Here is a 22,020-nt window from a genome sequence, read left to right as displayed (position 1 = left end):
AATAGCACTCAGAAGATTTCACACCTTTGCTAGAGGAAGTTACAAAGGACCTAGCTATGAGTTAAACCCTTCCTAGTATAGATGCTTTAGAGTAAAACAGAAATAAGTTCATACTTACAGCTGTGAAAAGAAATACCATCAGTAGTTGACAGCCTTCAAAGGGGAGACGGGGTGAGACGATGGGAAATAGCTGGATGTATCGTCTGTCTTAATGGTGGATTGTCACATCTTTTATAGGGAGAAATCCTTCTCCTATGCCCAAATTTGTCTTTCCCCCATGGAAAGGTGAGGGTACCTGTTTTCATTGGCTGACCTTTTGTGTGCGTACTAATGACAGCTATATAGTAGCTTGCGGGTGTATGTGTTACATTTGTGGTCAAAAATACCCTCCTTTTTACCCTAACTAGGTGAAAGGTTAGCAGACATTCAAAAAGTCCCTAGACATTTGCGTAGGTTTGTCTCCTATTATTACTTTTCTGAGTAAGGGTCTTAAAGGTTGCTGTCAGCATCACAAAGGAAATAGGCCAGGATGTCTGGCTTAGAAGTTTCTAGGTATCTTGCGTTACAGCTATTGCAAATTCCTATTAATCTATGCAGCCTACACACTTTATCAAAAAGACATTTTATACAGACCAACAGATTAATCCTCAGGGCTACACCCTGAGAGATGTGGCTCTGCCAACAGAGCTTTTCTACATCGACCAGCCTTTAGCTGGCTTATTGACCTGAAAGGCAATGGATTTCAGTCTTATTCTTTATATTGATGGTTGATGAGTGCAGCTGTCCTACCTGCTGGACACATCCTGTGACAGATGTCAGGCCTTTCCTTTGCAAATTAGAGAAGTGGGGAAGACAGTGACCCTTACAGTCTAAGTGGGTAAAAACTTATACAACTTGTCACCTCGAGTAGCTTTCCTTTGAATAGAAATTGACTTAGAAACTAAACAAAATAAATTCTATTTGAAAACACAAAATACTAAAATCTATACTGGGCCAATATCCTCTTATACACACTTTCTCTCACACATTCTCCCACCCCAACCTTTGGAGTGAGGTTTTCTACAGGAACTCTTTATACTACAGGGGGTAAATTAAATCCAATTATCTTTTCAAGATTAGCCACCATTTCCTGTACGACTAACAAAACAAAACAAAAAAAACCAACTTTCAGTTTTCCAAAATACTTCAGATTATCACACATTTAGTCTCTTCTTCTTTAACCAATAACTTCACCAATAATTTCATTTTAATAGATGATAAAAACATATTCAAAGATCACAAATTCTTATCATATAAGTTAGTTTTCTTCTAATGCCCATTGCCAACAACTGAACCTTGGCTCAAGTTGTGGTTTGTCCCAACCACTTCTGTGAGTTCATATATCTCAGGATCTTCTGCAGTATGTGTTGGTGGAAGGGGTCTCCTATGTGGGAATCTTTGCATCATGAGGAAAAATCCCCTTGTGTCACACTTTTAATCTTTCAAAGTGAGAGAAGATAGAGGAGAAGTGATGTAAATGCATAACACACAAGAGAGAACTGTCTGGTCTGCACTAAAGACATTTATCGGTTAACTATATTACTCCGATGTGTGAAAAATCCACACCACTGAGCAATGTAGTTACACAGCCCTAACCCCCTGTGTAGATAGCGATACATCAGCAGCAGAACTTCTCCTGCCAAAAGAGCCACTGCCGCTTGCGAGGGTTGGACTAATCAAGTCCGATGGGAGAAATCTCTCCCATTGGCTGAAAGCGTCTGTAATAGCAGCGCTACAGCAGCGCAGCTACATTGGTGCAGCTGCACCAACATCAGCTTTATTGTGTAGCCACAGCATCAGACACAAAACCATAGAATCAGAACTCAACATGCGAGTATCCGGAAGTCTGAAATTGGAGCCTGATACATTCATTGCCTCATTGGTTACCATCATTTCTACAGCCTTGAAGTCCTTGTTACCCAATCAGGCAGCCAGTTTGGAATCCACGGGGAAGGAATGTCCTTTGAAGCTCTCTCTCTTTGGATCCAAATGGCAAAGGATGATTGTTCTCAATGTAACCTGGCATCTTTTGGAACTGTAATCAGTGACACTGAACTAGGAAATGGAGTTGTACAAACAATTTTCCTTGGATCATTGGTCACCATAGCTTCCTTTACTGGGGTGGAAGCCAAGAACTGGGTGTGGACTCTTTCAGCCCCAGCTCTTTCCAAATCCTTGGCCTTGGTTAGGGTAAATTTACACTTCTCCAAAGTAGAATCCTTTACAAAACCACTCCAAATCTCAGCAGTGTTAGTGAGGCTTACCAAAACATGCCCAGCCTTTCTTTAATTTGGTGGCACAGTTCCAGGCAAGGGACTGGATACAGGGCTGGATCACAATCTTCATTAGTGACCAGAGCTGGAGTTTCTATTCAAAAATAGCTATTTTTCTGCAGCTATTACATTTCCAAAACTGATTTGATTTGATATACATTTTTAGCACCTACAAAGGATAAATTCAACAAAAAACCCACTTCTATTTCCTCAACGTCTGCATCATGAAGGGCAGCATCTCCGATATCATAGGATGAGCTAGGAAAGATCTTCTGTAGGGCCTGGGTTACAAAGGCTTTGGAACCAAATGCATGAGCATTTTGCCTAGTTCAAAATCACTTACCATGGAATTCTCTCCCCAGATCGTCTGAGACAATATTAACTTAAACAATTGAACTACACTGTGATCATATGCACTTCCTTCAGTTAATTGGGGTTCTGCTGTTGTTCACCATTTCCAAGTGGAAATTTTAAATCACTGCTGTTTCTTTGTTAGCCTGTCCAGTAAATTGGAGAGTTCTCTAATGCAGACAGAACTGCACTTCAACCTTCTCCATGTCATCATGCAGGGATGGGGAAAAAGCAAAGCTGAAGTGAGAAATGATGACTTTAGCAAATAGTCATTTGTCTTAAATTCTCCAATAAATCTGAGCTACATCCTATCAAACTGAACTAATATCCAACTGAGTGACCAAACAGCCTTCAGGAAAGATAGAAACCCACATCACAGAGAGCTAGAATACATGGCAATGAAAGTGTGAAGTGAAATTCCACAGCAGGTTACATCTGATTATTCAGAATCAGGACAAGAGATTCTCCCATCACATTCTCCTCTGATCCATTCAAACATACTTCACTCAGCACTGTCTCAATAGCCAGTTATGTTATTTACAAAATTTTTAGTATCCGAGCATTGCCATAATGGGAGACAAAACCACTCACCTTGCCAGAAGTGGCTTTACCAATAGATGGAACCTGCGATTTAAACTCCCAATGAGCACACTGTGTTTGGGATCCATTTGAATTCCCCTTCCAGGCCTTTGACACTTTCATCTCCAGTCATAGCAACTCTGATATAGGATTAAAGAAGTCAAAGCATCATCTCCAAGCACAGACAGCTGAGAACTCTTCCTCACAGGACACTTTGAGAAGTGGATGGATAGAATGTGATGATGATAACCTCTGCATGGCTCAGACAAAAGGTAACAGTTCTGCAGTGATGGGGAAGGAGGGAATCTCTGAGTCTCCACATCTCCTTCCAGTGTCAGAGGCTGAAATTACGCCTTTTTTCCTGCCCCTGCTCCTCTTCATTTAAATATAATTTGAAAAATTCCCATTATATCTGCTTTTCAGCACAACCAAGAGCAACCTGAGAACAAGTGGCAATGATACAATCTGTATCACTGGTGACTAACAATAACTTTGAAATAGGAAGAATAGTATAAATGTGATGCTCTCTGGTTCCTGATAGGAAGGGCACACTAGAATTACTCATGGGATAATGGAGGTGATAGAAAGGACAAATGGGTCCACCTCAAAACAGGGCAAACTGCAAAAGGCAAAAATGGGCCCCTCATCTGGTCAAACTGAGGGATAACCATGCTGCAAACAGTTCAAACAGCTTTAAAAGTTACTATGTGGGAATCAGGAAAATTATTAGAGAAAAAAAAGTATTGATAGCCCTAGAGGTGTTTATGTTGTTGATCTCCCTTGAAGATTCTCTGATGACTAACATGGGCTAAGTGCCCACAGAAGGTTTTCCCACACTCACTGCATTCATAGGGCCTCTCCCCTGTGTGGATTCTCTGATGTCTAATAAGGTCTGAGCTGCAATTGAAGGTTTTCCCACACTCACTGCATTCATAGGGCCTCTCCCCTGTGTGGATTCTCTGATGGGTAAGAAGGTCTGAGCTGCGATTGAATTTTCCCCCACATTCACTGCATTCCTAGGGCCTCTTCCCTGTGTGGATTCTCTGATGCCTAATAAGGTGTGAACTGTGACTGAAGGTTTTCCCACACTCACTGCATTCATACGGCCTCTCCCCTGTGTGGATTCTCTGATGGGTAAGAAGGTTTGAGCTGCGATTGAATTTTCCCCCACACTCACTGCATTCATAGGGCCTCTCCCCTGTGTGGATTCTCTGATGTTGAGAAAGGGCTGAGCTGTCAGTGAAGCATTTTCCACACTCACTGCATTCATAGGGCCTCTCCCCTGTGTGGATTCTCTGATGTTGAGAAAGGGCTGAGCTGCTAGTGAAGCATTTTCCACACTCACTGCATTCATAGGGCCTCTTCCCTGTGTGGATTCTCTGATGGGCAAGAAGGTTTGAGCTGTTAGTGAAGTTTTTGCCACACTCACTGCATTCATAGGGCCTCTTCCCTGTGTGGATTCTCTGATGTGTAATAAGGTCTGAGCTGCAATTGAATTTTCCCCCACACTCACTGCATTCATAGGGCCTCTCCCCTGTGTGGATTCTCTGATGTCTAATAAGGTCTGAGCTCCTAGTGAAGCATTTTCCACACTCACTGCATTCATAGGGCCGCTTCCCTGTGTGGATTCTCTGATGTCTAATAAGGACTGAGCTGCGAGTGAATTTTTCCCCACATTCACTGCATTCATAGGGCCTCTCCCCTGTGTGGATTCTCTGATGTTGACAAAGGCCTGAGCTGCTAGTGAAGCATTTTCCACACTCACTGCATTCATAGGGCCTCTCCCCTGTGTGGATTCTCTGATGGGTAAGAAGGTTTGAGCTGCAATTGAAGGTTTTCCCACACTCACTGCATTCATAGGGTCTCTCCCCTGTGTGGATTCTCTGATGGGTAAGAAGGTCTGAGCTGTGATTGAATTTTCCCCCACATTCACTGCATTCCTAGGGCCTCTTCCCTGTGTGGATTCTCTGATGCCTAATAAGGTGTGAACTGTGACTGAAGGTTTTCCCACACTCACTGCATTCATAGGGCCTCTCCCCTGTGTGGATTCTCTGATGTTGAGAAAGGGCTGAGCTGCTAGGGAAGCATTTTCCACACTCAGTGCATTCATAGGGCCTCTTCCCTGTGTGGATTCTGTGATGCTTTATAAGGATGGAGTAATCACATACGTTTTCCCCAAACTCACTGCATGTATTTTTTCTCTTTCTGCTGAGGATTTCCTGTTGTGTTGTGGTTTCCTTGAGGTCCTTCTGAGTTTCCTGACAGGAAATACATTTACCCACTTTCTCCCCTGGCTGCTTTCCCTGCTCTCCTTCTGGTCTGTGCTGAATGTCACGGGATTTTTCCTGCTTATGACTCCAGGACACATTCCTTTTTGATCTTTGCGATAATTCTCTGTGTTTATCCACTTGCTCAATATTTTCCTGCTGAGAATTCTCCTCCTCTTTCTCACATACCCTTGCGTCACCTGCTGTGATAGAGACAGAAACCTCAGACAGGGATGGAAAGGGGAAGGCCAAACCAATACAAGTACTGGAGAGAGGTCAAATAAAAATCAGGAACTGAACTCCCCCAAGTTCTTCCCCAAACAGGAGAGAGGAGGGGATCAATTCAGCCTTCACATCCCATCCAAATTCACAGGGGGAAGGGAGGAAGCTACTGCCTGGTGTCTGCTAGGGTCTACAGGAAGCCATGAGCTATATTTACCCTAAGGATACGACCCCTGCTAGGGACAATATTGAACTGAGAGACCTTCCAAGGGCATTGTAGGGCATCCCAGATGTTTCCTTCAGGCACTTACAGATTCTGAGTTGGTTTAATATTTCCTCACCTGTGCAGGGAGCTCTCAGGGTCTCTCTTTCCTCTGAACCCTGGAGGTCTGGGACCCATGGCTCTTCCCCTTGTTCCAGCTGGGAGATCACATCAGGTTGGGAAATTGGAAACCCTGCTCAGATGAAAGAAAACAAAGGAGGTCACTTGATTTCATAACTTTGTCATAAAAAACATTCTATTAATTTAACTTCAGTGCTTAGTGTGATGGGTGTGCCTGCGGCAGTCCACACTGAAAATGCCAGGGTCAGAGCAGGATGAAAAAGGGAGAGCAGATGCTCCCAAAACTGGTGGTTAACACTGAAGTTAAACTCAACGATCAGTCACAAACTGTGCTTCTGATCCCACACACGGGTTATCGAGAAGCTGAAAAAAGAAATCACACGGCCCCCTTTATTGCATTCCAGTTCTCCGACTCCCAATCAGCACCTAGGTCCAGTACAGTGAGAGGTTATTTAAAAACTCTGCTCATATACAAAATGTTTTTCTGACCCCAAAAGGTCAGCCACATTACAAGATCACTATAGGTTTGGATCTTACCCAAAAGACCACACTGCCAGCCAATCCTTTAGCATGGAAAGACAAGACAGGACACGACACAAAAAAAGTTGTTAAATGGAAAAGCAGTGAGATGCATTCCAAAATCTATATATCAGGTTATTAGCAGTATTGTTGAGCTGCTGGCTTGAAAGTCCGTCTGGAACACATCCACAAGTTCGATGGGTCTTTCAGTCCTTTGTTCCAGGCTTCAATTTGTAGAGAAGTTGCTCCAGAGGTAGGAAGAGGGATTGAAGACAAAATGGAGATGATGCAGCTGCCCTTTATATTCCTTTTGCCATATGGCTTGTACTACCTGTGTCCCAAACACAAGCTTCACAGCACATGGCATGGAAAAGCCTCGGAAGTCTCAGCACACAGACATACCCCTGCATGTCTTGCTGACTCAATAGGTTTATGCCCTTGATCAGGGATGGGCAAATTACGGCCCATGGGCCACATCGAGCCGACAGGACCGTCCTGCCCAGTGCCTGAGCTCCTGGCTAGGGAGGCTAGCCCCTCGCCCGCAGCCACACCACCTTGCGGGCAGTGCTCCTGCGGGGCGGGGCTGTGCGCTCCTGCAGGGCAGTGTGTCTGGCTCTGCGTGGTCCACGTGGCTGCAGGCATGCTGCTCTGAACAGCATGGTAAGGAGGTGGGGTCGTTGGATAAGGGGCAGGGAGTCCCAGGGGGCAGTCAGGGGACAGTTGAATGGGGCAGAGGTTCTGGGAGGATGGGGGCTGGATAGGTGTGGGAGTCCCAAGGGTCTGTCAGTGGGCAGGAGGGTGGATAGAGGTCAGGGCAATCAAGGGACAGGTAGCAGCGGGGTTGGGTAGGGGGTGGGGTCCTGGATATGAACCCATATCCACACCCCCGCCCCCTGACAGACCCCGGGACTCCTACGCCTATCAAACCCCCCAGTTCTCCATCCCCTGACCGCCCGCCCAACCGTCCCCTGCTCCCTGTCCCCTGACTGCCCCCCAGGGCTCTCTGCCCCTTATCCAACCCCCTGGCCTTGGCCCCCTTACCACAGCCACGCGGCCTGCTGCAGCTAGACACGGGGTCCCTCAGGAGCGCGCAGACCAGCCCCCTTACCATGCCACTCAGAACAGTAGGAGCTTGCAGCGCTGCAGCACTGCCCAGGAGCGGCGGGCCAGAGCGCTGGTGGCGCGGCATGTTGAGGCTGCAGGGGGACAGCGGGGGCGAGGGGACAGCAGGGGAGAGGAGGGGAGGGGACGGGGGAGCCTCCCCGGCCGGGAGCTCAGGGGCCGGATGTGGCCTGCGGGCCGTAGTTTACCCACCCCTGACTTACACGTTAGTTTGTAAAAAGAACAGGAGTACTTGTGGCACCTTAGAGACTAACAAATTTATTTGTGGTTTATCTTGCATTTCTTTTGTAAACAATTCTGACTTTTATGACTTGTTACCTATAGTCACTTAAAATCTTTTTTTTTTGGTAATTAACAATCTTGTTTTATTGTTTTATCCAACTAGCGTGTTTGGATTAAAGTGTGTTGGAAACTGCATTTGGGATGTAGCGGGGTGGACGTCCGCTCCTGCCCTGAAGGGTTAAAAACAGCCCTGGGAGGGGGCTGTGGCTGGAGAAAGCAGCTTTTAGGCTGGGCTGCTTGGGGGAAGTGGCTGCAGCTGGGGCCACGCCCCAAACAGACTCAGCTGCCCTATAAAGGCAGAGAAGCCAGGGGCAGATAGAGTCTCTCTCTGTTTGTAGAGGGAGATGGTCCCTGCTGCAGGGAGCTGGACACAGGGTACCTGAGTGAAGCAGGGCTGGGGAAAGGCAGAGGAGCTGGGGAGCTCCAGCCTGGAAAGCCCCAGGCTGCGGCCTAGCAGAAGGCAATAGGTACTGGGGGGTTGCAGAGGGCAGCCCAGCGGTAGGCAAAGGCAGCAGGTCCAAACCCTCCTTGCCAGAGATGAGTGGCTGATACTGCAGCCTGCCCCAGGGTGTGGGGCTAGATGATGATTGGCCTTATACTGAGCCGAGGCGGGAATAGTGGGTGGGAGTTCCCTGGGGAGGGGAGACCCCAAGACTGAGGGGTTACTGCCAGAGGGCAGCACCCCAGGTAAAAGGGGCACCAGGTCCAGGGAGGGACACGGGGGCCAGAGGACAGGTGGATCACTGGCCTGCAGAGGGCGCGCCGGAGCTGGAATGAGCTAATTCCCAGAAGTCACCAGCAGGGGGTGCCGAGGGGGTGAGTCCACTCATCAACCTGGGATAACAAGGCTGGTGCATGTCAGTTTCCACTGATGAAATGACAGACATCATATGAGCTTGCCTTGTTCAGTAGTGTGCTGGACAGGGAAAGATGCACATTTCTGGGGGAAGTCTGGGAATAGAGACTTTTCTGGGGTTTTCCTGTGCTGCACTGTAACTCCTGAGTCGCTGACTAGCAGCACTCAATACTGTGTAGCTGGGAGCGAGTTACATGCTGGAGACTGTGTGTTAACTGCCCAGGACTGGCTGCTCTCACAGTAAAACAGTGTAAAAGTCACCCCAGCCTGGGGAACTGAGGGGACGCAGCTGTTCAATACTCCAGATTGCACTGTGGTTAATGTCACAGACACTCAATTTCAAAGAGGCTCCTAAAACACAGAGAAAGTAAATCCATGTCCCAGAAATCCAAGACTCCAGAGAGAGGGCAAGTCTCCCTGCCACTGCTTCTTGCTGACGGAGAGGTCCAGAGACAATGAGAGAGTCCTGGGGAGGCTGGGGACAGTAACCATGGGCTGGTGGGGTTCAGTGGAGAAAGGGAACAGGAAGGGCAGGGATAGTACTGAATGCAGGATCTCAGCAGTACTAGATGTCAGGATAGCACATAGTGCAGCCCATTGGAAAACATCATCCCAACTAGACATATAAAATGATGAGGTCTAAATTAGCTGTTTCCACTCAAGAGAGAGATCTTGGAGTCATGGATAGTTCTCTGAAAACATCCACGCAATGTGCAGCGGCAGTCAAAAAGCGAACGGAATGTTGGGAATCATTAAGCAAGGGATAGAAAAGACAGAAAATATCATATTGCCTGTATATAAATCTATGGTGCACCCACATCTCGAATACGGCTGTAGGAGCTGGATTTTATAATGTACTGTGAGAATTTAATGTATGATTTGATTTCATCCTGTCAGCCACCCTGTTTGAATAGCAGAAAGGAATGACAGACCAGAACAATCCTTCTGACTGATTATGGTCATCTTTTGTTTTAGGATAAGTTACACTGTCTACTATGGTTTCCTCTATGTATTACAAATTAGGCACTCTAGTTAAATCTACATGTCTTTGTTTTAAGGTTTAGTAAATAAGAGACAGGATTCTCTATTGTGTCTATGTTAAGTAGATTAGAGAAACATTGAAGGCAAGGTTTCATTTGCAATGCCTTTTTGCTCGATATAAAATACTACTGTTTGTATTCTCAGTGGGTTTGTGTGAATGAGGATGTATGCATCAGGAAAAGAGAAGGTGTAAAGGCCATTGTTATAGCCAGAGTCAAGGAAGAAGGAGTCAAGAGACTTAAAGGACATCAAAGAATCAACAACGTGCATCCATAACGAAGGGCAGATTGATGACCCTGAGGTCAAGGCTGGCACCCCTGAGGACAATTGATTAAATCAGAACAAAGGACAGGCTGACCCTCTCAGAGGTGCACTGGAATGTTTACACCAGTTAAGAAGTAACCGATCACAAACTGATACAGCAAAATCCATAGAGTTCAACAAAGGAAAAAACCCTATAAGAACCAGGGTGCTTGGCCATGGGAGTTTGGGTTCATTTTGCCACACTCCCGGAGCATTGGATTGCGACCGACAAGAGCCCAGCCCCACACTCGTGCTCAGTGTAATTGGCCATTAGATTGACTCGAGCTACAACAGACTGGTAACTATGAACTGCTCTGGCAGAGGGTGTGTGTGTGTGTGTGCGTGCGTGTTTACCTTCCTCTATAAAGATCCCGTGTGCTTTGTAGGAGCATAACACTGCATTCAGATGTAGTCGCCCCATCTCAAAGAAGTTTACTTCTGCAAACAGGAGATATTTGACACTGTGCAATATTGTTCCTGTGTTCTGCAGCAGGGGAGGGTCTGTGGCAGTGTGTGGGTCACTGGCATATTGGGGTGATGCACAGACAGGACAGAGCAGAGGTGGCATTGTGGGGCTGGCATGAACCGTATCTCTTCATTTCCCCTTCCAAGAACTGAGGGGACAGGAATCCTTACCCAGCGAGGTCACATTCTCATAGTTCTCCTACATGACGTCTCTGTAGAGGGCTCTCTGAGCAGGGTCCAGCAGAGCCCACTCTTCCCTGGAGAAATACACAGCCACCTCCTTGAAGGGCACTAGCCCCTGAAAGAGCAAGGGTCCAACACTCAGTACCTGCTGCCTCACTCAGAGCCCCACTATGTGTGGGGGAGAGAAGCCAATCAAATGCAAGCTCTGGGTGGATCACAGTCAGAGTCCCACCTCCACCCCACTCAGAGCATCCTGGAAACACCAGGTTAAGGGGGTGAATAGAGAGCCCCTTTTCTCTCCCAGCAGATCCATCATACGCCTACTAGCCACAGACGGATACAGGAGATGGAGCCCCTAGCAGGGACCAGGGAGAGCTCCCTGGTAGGAAGCCCAACACCCTCCCCATTGTGAGGAGCTGGATATGAAGGGAGGGGAATCTCCCCTAAACCTCACTTGTGGGTGCCCCCTTCATATCTCACAGCGGCTGGTCAGTCAGGTCAGGCTCCAGCACTGGGAGTCTGGTCAGTTTTCCTAGCCCCATGTAGGAGGGTTATTTTCTGTTTCACAAATTGGGGTATTTCCACCTCCTAATCTCATGGGTCTGTTCCTAGAATCTGGGCCATTCATTAAACTCCCCCCAGCAGGAATGTCACAAGCTGTCCTCCTCCCTTCCCCACCTTGTGCATTTCCTGCCTGGCTCCAAACCAGACTGTGCAAATCTTCCCATCTCCGGTGTATTTGCTATCCCTCTCCCTCCTGCAGGAACCCACCAGCAACCCCCCGACAATCCCTACCTCAACAGGCTCCTCTGCAGCCATTTCTCTCCCCTGTCCCATGCCAGGATGGGATGAGCTGGAGTGAAACACGGACGTCATTCTGCAGCCTGGGAGGGTGAGAAGGGCAGTTGTGGGGGTTACAGAACAGGCTTTAGTTAATGTCACAGGACGATTCCCCCAGGCCCTTTCCCTGCAGACAGACATCCTAGATTCTGCCATCCTGGGAAAATGCTCAATCTCTGTATTACAGTGTAGACCTGGCCCCTCCTGCCAGGCTAAGCCCACACAGACATTTTTAACCTTCCTTCTCCCTCTCCCAATCTCATAACTAAGTCTCTGAACACAAGGCTAGAAAAGAGCAGAACCAAAGGAGTCACTGTGGGGGATTCCCTCGGACACTGACCCCCCGGCAGTCACACCCCAGCAGGGGGAATATGGAGTCAAGAACCAGCTTTTCCTCTGTCTGATCCTTTTCTTGATCACTGGAAAGTGGTTCTGCCCAGGGATGCTGCAATACATGCCTGGTCTCCCAGATCACAATGGAGGCTGCAGCGTCTGACCCAGGAAGCTGAACCCCAATATCCCGGGCAGAGAGGGACAGAGCATTTGAGCAGCTTCCCTCCTTTAGCTCTCTGGGGAGAGCAGCTAATGAGAACCCCTCCTCACAGGGAGAACTGCTGATCTCATTTGCCCCACTGTCCATCTGGAGTCACTCCTTGTCTTTCCATGCAGTGACTCTGGATTAACAATGGTCTCAATGAAACCAGATTTCAGAATGAATGAGTCCAGAATGCTGTGGAAGAGACCATTGTGTGGCATTTCTAGCCCCCTTCCCACCTGCCTCACCCCCCAGATCTAGTATAAGGACTCAGGGCACAAATTTTCCCAATGGAACTGGAAGGTCCTGGAGTTTTCAAGATGTTTGATAAGTGGCTAGAAAGTTATCATGGTGACTGGGCCTGGCTGGGGAATGCTGGGATGTGCTTGGAGTCAGGATTCTGGCACAAGCTGATCAGAGAGAAGGAGCATGGTTAGTAGCAGCCCCCAGAGCCTCCATCCAGGGGCCCCCAGACACCCCCAGTACCCAGACCCCGCAGCCAGAGTCCCACCAGATATTCCCTGGGACCCAACCACCAAAATCCCTGAACAGGAACTCCAGATACCCCTCAGCACCCCACTGGCCAGAGAACCCACCAGACCATCACTGGCAGGCTGGGAATCCTAAAGGTTCCCCCCACCAAGAGCCCCCAACAGCCAGGGACACCCCCCCAGGGGACCCCTCACTGGGAATTCAGTCCCTCACTGCCTGCCCAGGATTCCCCTACTGCCTGCCTAGGACCCCCACCTGTCCTCCAGCAGGACCTGCCAGGCCGTTTGCCTGGGACCCCCTGATGCTTTACAACGGGGCCCCTCCCTCTGCTTGCCTGGCATCCCGACCTAGCGCCTGGCACTCCCCCACCCAGTTCTGTGCATTGGGCACGACTGAGCCCCTGGCACAGCACCAGGCTCCCTCCAGCCCCCTGCCCCGCCTCCCCAAGAGACGCCCACCCTCACTGTTCTGCACCAACAAGTCCCCAGCGATACCCACCTCCAGGACCCACAGCCTCAGGGCTGGGCACATCAGAACCCCTCCCCCCCCAAACCTCCAGAACCCCCTGCCCAGTCACCCAGAGGCCTCCCCCTCCCACAATGCCCCTTCAGCTCCAGCTGCAATCTCCCCACACAGACACCCCATCCCATACCCCAGCAACAGTTACCTCACTGTGTCTGCTAAGTGGATAGAAAGTTATCACTGCCCCCTGCTGGCCAGTCACACGGGCAGAGGGATCCCTGGGGGGTGCTGCTTTAACAGGAGAATGGAAGGGCAAGAAAGGTCCATGCCCTGTCACTAGCTACATCTTCGCACTGCGGGAAGCTGCCCCTCCCAGAGACCATTTGTCATGGGCTTTGGGACACTTCTGGACCCACGCTGCACTCAGAGTGACCTCCTCACCCAGTGCCAGCTGGAGAAAAGACAAGGGTCCAGCCAACTCTCCTGTTACCAGCTGGGAACCACTGATCCCCCAAACAGGGGGAGGCCTCTGGATTTGATGGGTATTAAATCCGTTTAGAGAGGAAAGTGGAAAATCAGAGGGATTTTATATCAGTTGTTGATACGAGGTAAAATCTGAGTGTTTCACATCAATATCTGATAACTGAATAGAGAGAAAATGGGCAACATTTGCCAACATTTTATATCCATGTTCAGGAATCTCAGAAAAGGTGTAAATCTGAGATTTTCTTAGTATTTTATAATTAAAGAGACAGGGAAAAATCTCAGGCCATAGTCATTTAGAAATAGACAATTGGAGAAAAAGTGGGGCTTAGGATAATTTTTAGATTTGCAGAGAATACGTACCAGAAACTACGAAGTGATAACATGAGAGGGCGGAGGGATAGCTCAGTGGTTGGAGCACTGCTCTGCTAAACCCGGGGTTGTGAGTTCAATCCTTGAGGGGGCCATTTAGGAAACTGGGGTAAAAATCTGGGGATTGTTCTTGCTTTGAGCAGGGGGTTGGACTAGATACCTCCTGAGGTCCCTTCCAATCCTGATAGTCTATGAACACTGCCAAGATCTGAGGGGATTTTATATTACTGCTACATAAGTAGAGGGAAAAGGGGGGACTGTTGGACTGGATTTTATATTACTATCCAACACATATACAGAAAATGATGGCTCCCCCCCACCCCCCACCATTCCCATGGGCAGCAGGGAGCCCTGTGAGGAGCTGCTTTAAGAGGGCAAAGGGGGGTGGGGGAGCTGGCAGGTCCCTGGATGAGGGAAGGGGGCAGCAGTGGGGGATGGGCAGGTGGCTGGTGGCTGTGTTGGTAGTTAGGGGCAGTAACTGGGACTGGGAAACCGGGGTCCGGGCAGCCCCCACGGGGGACACGTGCCCCTCCCGTCCTGGCAGAGAACCGGCATCTCACCCCCCCCCCCCACGCCAGGGGCAGCCACGTGCTGGGGACTGACCCAGGGCAACAATTTCCCCCCCGGACAAGGACAAATCGCTGCAGGTAAAACGGGGGGGGGGAACCCCCCATCGGAGAGATTTTAAATGGACATTGGAGACTCATGGAGAGACCGGGGGGGGTCCCGGGGGGGGGCTGGGAAAGGGCCGGGGGGGGAAGTGTCGGTGCAGCCCGGACATGGCCGGGGGGGGGGGAGCCGGTGACCCCCGAGGAGCGGGGAGAGAAAGGGGGGGGCTGAGATCCCCTCGGATTTAATGCTGCCCCCCCGTGGGGACCCCCCCGCCCCCCCCGCCCCGCCCCCTTTCTCCCTAGAGAGCCATGAGCAGCCCCCAGGGTGACCCCCCCTCCCCCAACCCCTGAGAAGTTCCCTGTCCCCCCCCCGATTGTGCCCCATTTTCTCTCCCCTTCGCCAGTGTCCAGCTCTCCCTGGGGCTGGGGGGGGGCTCTAGGGGGGTCTGGGGCCCCTGGCCAGGGACTCTGGGGACTGGGGGCCAGGGAAGATCTGGCAGGACCCTGGCTGGGGCTGTGGGGGTGTCTGGGGCCCCGGCTGTGGGGTCTGGGCTCTGGGGGGTGTTGAAGGGCCTTAATGGAGAGAAAAGATTGGGTATTAAAGCAGAGAAAGGCCTAACAAGCCTCAATGGCTGGACGGTGAAAAGAGACAAATTCATATTACAACTAAGACACAAATATTCAACAGCGAAGATGATTCACCACAGGAACAAGCTACCAAGGAAGTGGTGGATTCTCCATCTCCTGATGTCATTTGATGAAGACTAGATGCCTTTCTGGAATGTGTTTGCCCCAAAAGTAGCTCTTGTGTCATACAGGAGGCCTGTGATATGCAGGGGTTCAGATTAGATGCTCTAATGGTCTCTTCTGGCCATAAAGTCGACTAATTTCTGAAAAACTGAGTGTAGTATTGGGAGCAGCATCTGATGTTTTCCTGTCTAGCCGACTTGCTTTCTAGAACGAACGCTCCTTGAGTGGGGTGATCCACAGGGAGTAGCTCAAACCCCCAAAGTGCCTGGCCAGGGGCAGGACATTAGCACAGCAAGGGAGGGGTGTGGCAGTGACATCACAAAGGCCTTTTGCAGGACCTCAGACTATTGGTCAAAGGTGGTGGGGAGGTGGTGACCTCACAGAGAGATGCTGACATCAGCCAGGCAGGACAGGGGCAAGGGGCCAGAGAAACCTCAGAGACCCCTATGGCTTTGCTTCAGCAAGTCTCCTTCTCGAGGTCTCTTTTTGAGGACTGAGAGATTATTCGGGTTCACGGATGTGAGCACCAGGAGGAACCTCTTTCGACTTTTCTCCTTCCGTTTTCCTGATTTTACTAGAGACCAGCCGTCCTTGTTTAGAAGGTAAGAGCCTCCTTGAGGTTTGAAACCTGTTCAGTCTGATCCATCAGATGACAGTTGAATTCTAGGCATGGAAAATACGAGCTTAAGGAGGCAGAATTTTATTCTGCACCTGGGATTTTGTCCCTTAGAATCACTGGGGACATTAGGGTTTGTTCTTTTGGTTTCACCTTTTCCTCCATCCCTCCTTTCTCTTTGTCTCTTGCTTCTTTTGTCCTTTCTTCTGTTCCCCTCCCAAGACCAGGAGTTGTGTGTGTGTGTGTGTGATGGGGGAGCAGTGTGGTTTTTCCCCGTGAAGCCAGCACCAGACCTGGCACCACCCCCAGCTCTGCCCCCTTCCTGCCACTGCAACCCCATCTCACCTCCTGACCCTGGTTGGGCGCCCCTGGCCCCTCGTAGCAGGGGGCTGTGCAGGGGGGTCTCCTTGCAACCATGAGTGGGTGTCTGGTGGGTGCTGTCACCTCCGCCAGAGACCCCCCCAAGAAACTCACTAGCTTCCTCCGCATGCGGGGAGGGGCTCCTACTTTCTGTCTTGGGGGGGGGGAGATTCCGTGATGTCAGAGCCTATGGTGAGAGGGGTTCGAATCACGAGTCTGGAGTGGCAGGGCAACCCCCTCCCCCAGTCAGATTCTGCTAGGGGGCTGGGCTGGGATCTGTAGGGAGGAAGACACAGGAAAAAGCAGCCGCCACAATGGAACCCAGGAGTCCTGGCTCCCGGTCCCCCTGCTATGACCTCTAGACCCACCTCTGCTCCCAGAGCCAGGGATAGAACCCAGAGGTCCCTGGCGCCCAGCCCCCTCCCTGCTCTGACCACTAGACCCCACTCCCCTTTTAGGCTCGCTGCCTCTTCTATCCACCCAGCCCACCTGTCCATCCCTTTGTTGCAGGTTTCTGGGGTGTCACCCCTGCTCTGCGCTCCCCCAGTGCAGCCCAAGGCCTTTCCTCCCCCCAACCACACATCCTCTCCCCCTCGTGCTGGATCATCTGCTTGGCCCCCTGCCCCCTCTCGGGGCGCGCTGTGCGGTGTGGCTGGGGATTGTGCAATGGCCCAGCACCAGGCAACGCAGAACGTAAACCACAGGCCCTGCCCTGCCCCACCGCACTGGAGCTGCCTTCCGAGTTCATTGGAGCCCAGCGCCCTACACCTGTTCCCTCCTGACCCACAAGAGGGTGAGCTGCAGCCCCACCACGCTCTGCAGAGGGGAGAAGGGTCAAGCCAACCAGCCCATTTAGGATGGGGGAATCAATACCCTTTTTTCTGCACAGCCACTGACCATCAGCAGGATTCCTCCTCCCTCCTGTGCCTCAGTGCAGCTAAATCTCTGTACCTAGACAGCCGGTCCGTCTGCTGCACCCCAGTCCCCCATGCCTGAGCCTCCCTGCCAAAGCCCTGCACCTGGCTCCAGACAATTAAGTCTCACGTGTCGCTGGGATCTCGACTTCTTGTGCCCAGAGAGTCTCAACCCCCCTCAGTAGATGACCTGAGTCTGAGAAACACAGTGCCCGTCTTCTTTAAAGAAGTACTTGGAGAGATTTTTCTTGTGTGACCACGTGGCCTAACAGATAAGGCGTCTGACTTTGGATCAGGCGATTGAGGGTGCGAGTCCCTTCGTGGTTGTGTTTGTGCAGTTTTACCTTTGGGCTGAACGTCCTGCTCCCTTCAGGGCTGGAACCTCTTCTTGGCCGCTCAGGCTAATGCTCTGGCTTCAGCTAGAGCCCCAGGAAAGGAATGGGGGTTGGGTGTCACAAAGGCTGGGGCATGAGCCCCAGGTGCTTCCAGTCTCGCCTTTCCCCTTCCTGACTTGCCAAAGAAAATGGGCGGCTGCCCGGGCTAGCGTGTGGAGCAGTTTCCCTCTTCCAAGTGTGCGCCTGTCCCTGTGCTGGAGGGGGGTTGCTACATAGCGCCTTGGGAGCCTGGGTGTTTCTCTGCTTCTCACCAGCTGGGGAACAGCCTCTTGGGGTAAAATCTCCTGCCCCACTGCAAAAGTGAACACCTGGAGTGGGAACGGTCAGAGGCCCCACCAAGGGGGCTGGCCCTGCTTTCCTACCGTCTTCTGATGTTGGCCACAGAGCATCAGCAGCCGCCCTGCATGCTGGTCTGTGGGTGGCCTTCAGTGGGGGTTTGGCATGGCAGGGAGCAGGCTGGCTAGGGGTCTTTGTCGCTGTCTGCTGGCCACGCATAGGCATGGTCCTCCCCTCCTCTGAACAGCCAGAGTTAGTCTGTGCTTAGAAAGCAGAGACACAGGAGACTCAAGGCAAGAGGGTGAGAAAGATTGAGAAAGGACCTATGCAGACAGCCCACACTACAGGGACACTGCCTGGTTAAGGGACGTGGAGGCACCAAATTGCCCCAAATTTCCTGGTGCCCTACGCAGCTGTGTACTGCTCCAGCAGCGAACTCGATCCCCCGGCTGGCTGAGCCGGCCAGGAAAGCTGCCCCTGCCCCTACCCCTGCCCCTGCTCCGCCTCTTCCCCACAGCCCGCCACCCCTGGTCTGCCCCCACCACCATTTTCCCACCCCTGCTCCACCCCATCCGCCCCCCCACTCTGTCCCTTCCCCTGAGCTACATCCCGGTGGACTGCAGGAAGGATCAGGCGCCCCCTGCACTCACCGGGCGGTGGGAAGTGGAACGACCTGGCCCCAGCCTGCTCTGCTCCACCAGCTCCCAGCCGCGCCACTGGTGAGTGCTGGGGGGCATTTCCCCCCCAAGTTCCAAGGCTGGGAGCAGAGTGCAGCAGGCTGGGGCCGGATCATTCCACTTCCCTCCGCCCCATGAGTGTGGGGTCAGGCCTGCCCTGCAATTACCGGGCGGCGGGAAGTGGAGTGACCTGGCCCCAGCCTGCTCTGCTCTGCCAGCTCGGGCTGGGGGACGGGGGTGCCGTGTAGGGCACCAAAATGTCTAGGGACAACCCTGAATAGATCATTTTCCCACAGGGGCCGATGGCTGTTAGAATAGAGATATTCAGGCTGCCTGTACAGGCCTAGACTTTAAGAACTTAGGTGTATTTTTATCACTTAGCTAGTGACAGGGGTATAAAACAAAGACCCAAAATCCCAGTCTGCCTGTGTCTGGGCCTTCTCTCCCTCGGAGACTCTGAGCCCTTGTTCGTAGGCGAAGGCCTTTGGCTAAGCAGCAGGGGCAGCCGTAAGCTGGGAAGGGAACGGTCCCATCCTCACCTCCCAAACCCGTCACACTGAACTAAGGTGGGGTTGGGCTGTTAGCCAGACGATCCTGTCCCGATAGTGCCCATCACCAGCAGATAACGAAACAGATCTTAAGGGAGCATCTGGTCTGGCAAGAAATCCCTTCTCAATGGTTGTGGGTGTGAAACCCTCATTTCTGTAGGGTTTATCTTTCTGGCCCCCACTTTTCTATTGTCAATCTGTCTGGTTCTCTAATTGTTTCTGGCTGCTGCCGAGTTAATTTTGCTGGGTGTAAGTTAATTAGGGGAGTGGGATGTAATTGGTTAGAGAATTCTGTTACAATAGGTTAGAATTGGTTAGTTACAATGATTGGTTAAGGTCTAGCTGAGACTATTACTGTGTAAACTGGGGTCAGACCGGAAGAGGAAATTGGAATCATGCTAACGGGGGGGGGGGATGGGACTAGGGAACGGGGAACAGGGACAGAGGCCAGGCTCTGCGGTGTCAGAGCTGGGAAGGGGGATGTGGGGTAAACACTCTGCAGTGTCAGAGCTCATAGACTCATCGACTTTAAGGTCAGAAGGGACCATTATGATTGTCCAGTCCGACCTCCTGCACAACGCAGGCCACAGACTCTCACCCACCCACTCCTGTAACAAACCCCTGGCCTATGTCTGAGCTATCGAAGTCCTCAACTCATTTAAAAACTTCAAGGTCAGAGAATCCTCCAGCAAGTGACCCGTGCCCCATGCTGCAGAGGAAGGTGAAACCACCCCAGGGTCTCTGCCAACCTGCCCTGGAGGAAAATTCCTTCCCGACTCCAAATATGGCGACCAGCTAAACCCTGAGCATGTGGGCAGGACTCACCCGCCAGCACCCAGGACAGAATTGTCTGTAGGGATGTGGGGTAAACGCTCTGCAGTGTCAGAGCTGGGAAAGGGGACACTGGAGAACAGACTCTGTCGGTCTATAGAGATAAGCCCGACTGGTGTGAAGGGCTTCGGAATCTGCTTGCTTGGAAACTAACCCCAGTAACCATCCCTTTGTCTGCGCTTCTGACTTCTGGTCTTTTGCTGCTCGCTGTCTGCGTGACAAGAGCCAGGGAAGTGGGCGGGGGAAGGGAAAGCCCTCTAACAATGGCTCCTTGCTCCTCTCCCTCCAGGCTCAGGGGTCAAGGATGGGCAGGACTCCAGGCTCAGCTTGAGGGATCCTGGCACAGGGGCTGCAGGAGGGAGGGGGGCAGAAAGGATTGCAGGTTCTGACCTGTGCTCTGGAGAGGAGGTAATAAGTGAAGGGGGTGGTTTTGACTCTTCCCCTGCCTCAGGGTCCCCAGGGCTAGAATTCTACATTCCACAGGGCCAAATAACTGTGTGAAGCCGTTTGGCTAATGAAAATGAGTGCTCCAGGTGAGGCTTGAACTCACAACCTCAGCATAGCTCCTCTCAGCACTGCCCTATAAGTACTGCACACTAACCAATTGCGCCATTGGAGCACCTGTGAATTGTGATTCTCCAAAACCCCTAGGTTGATACAGGCAAGGAGTGACCCCAAAACATTCTCAGTGCAGCTGAGAGCAGGTAGCGACAAGTGTTGTACTCGGTGGGGTGGATTCTTCTTAAGGGTTCCAGGCACCATTTGACCCTTTTGTTCTTCTCTGTGTAATAACAGAGCTGATTAAGACTCAATGTAGAGTCTTGCTGCAGACCAACAGATCTGAAATCACTGATAACCAGCTCTAAGCATTAGTCCTGCTTTGGGACAGTGTCTCTCATGCAAGAAACTGCCCAGTCTGCGCTAGCAGTGAGGCTCCCTCACTAACAGCTGAAATCAGGGAGAGCTGTGTGAAGTGCAGGGCCCCAAGGGTGCCTGAACAGGGGGGAACAACACCCCAGGACATTAAAAAATGGGAGGGCTCTGACTTGCCACTTTGTAATGACCGTAAGGGTGAGTGAGGGTGGGGAGGGGACGGAGAGCAGTGAGCGGGAGGAAGGATCTTGGGGGAAGAGGCAGTGTAGGAGCGGGGCATTGGGGAGGGGGTGGTGCAGGGGCGTGGCCTCAAGTAGAACGGGTGGGGCTACTGCTTGGGCTCTGGTGGCCGCCACTTTTAGGCAGGCCCACCCAGGCTGGGGGGCAAGTGGGGCAAAAAACCCTCCATAGCAGTCCAGTTCCTTGCTGTTGCTTGGCTAACCACTGCATGCATGTGCTATACCGTACCCTGAGCTGATTCCCGGCTTTTGTGCTCAATACAGTCTTGCCCCTCCACGTCTCTGTGGCGCAATGGGTCAGCGCGTTCGGCTGTTAACCGAAAGGATGGTGGTTCGAGCCCACCCAGGGACGACGCTAAGCCCGTGCTACTTCCTTGCTTCCCCGAGGCCTGTGGGGGGAGCCTCAAAGATCCCATTTTGCTGCCTCTTGGCCTCAGTGCTTTCAGCTGGTGGTCCAAAGAGCGGGCTGGATGCCATTCAGAAACCCATCTGCCAGCAGCCGTGCCGGAGGCTCAGGCTTAATCCTCAAAGCCGAGCACAAAAACTTTCAGCCGGGAACATTTCGCTCCCTTCCCGCCTCCGCCCAAGCGGCAAGGGAGAAGCGGAGGAGACAGGCCGGCTCAAAGACACCTCCCTCCCACTTCCCTTTACGCTGTGCAAAGCTCTTGGCCTGCCTCATGCCTCGTCAGGAAAGCACAGCCATGCGGCCCAAGTCTGAGTCACGTCCGCGGCCTGGCCCGCCCCGCCCCGGCTGACGGCGCGCAGAGCCACGCGAGTCAATGGCAGGTCGAGTCGGGAGCCTCGGCTCTTTCCCCTGACAGCCACACACACAGCGCTGCCTAGCGCCCCCAGAGCCTCCCTCGTGTTCTCCCGCAGCAGCCGCCTGCCGCTGTGGGTGGGA

At 51.6% G+C, this 22,020-nt stretch overlaps 2 non-coding genes and 1 pseudogene across 2 annotated transcripts; 1 reads left to right on the top strand and 2 right to left on the bottom strand.

Moving 5' to 3' along the window:
• Positions 1–5,413, bottom strand: part of LOC123360056 — a 94,838-nt pseudogene extending 89,425 nt beyond the window's left edge.
• Positions 5,414–20,532: 15,119 nt separating this feature from the next.
• Positions 20,533–20,626, bottom strand: TRNAI-UAU. The gene is made up of 2 exons: positions 20,589–20,626; positions 20,533–20,568 (listed from the first exon to the last, which is right to left on the bottom strand). It is a non-coding gene; the product is annotated as a tRNA-Ile (tRNA).
• Positions 20,627–21,397: 771 nt separating this feature from the next.
• On the top strand, positions 21,398–21,471 carry TRNAN-GUU. Its single transcript has one exon. It is a non-coding gene; the product is annotated as a tRNA-Asn (tRNA).
• The last annotated feature ends 549 nt before the right edge of the window (positions 21,472–22,020 follow it).

The sequence above is a fragment of the Mauremys mutica genome, unplaced genomic scaffold, assembly GCF_020497125.1.
Source record: "Mauremys mutica isolate MM-2020 ecotype Southern unplaced genomic scaffold, ASM2049712v1 Super-Scaffold_100210, whole genome shotgun sequence".
Lineage (NCBI taxonomy): Eukaryota > Metazoa > Chordata > Testudines > Geoemydidae > Mauremys > Mauremys mutica.
The sequence above is the reverse complement of the archived record's forward strand: the minus strand, read 5'-3'. Positions and strand labels throughout refer to the sequence as shown.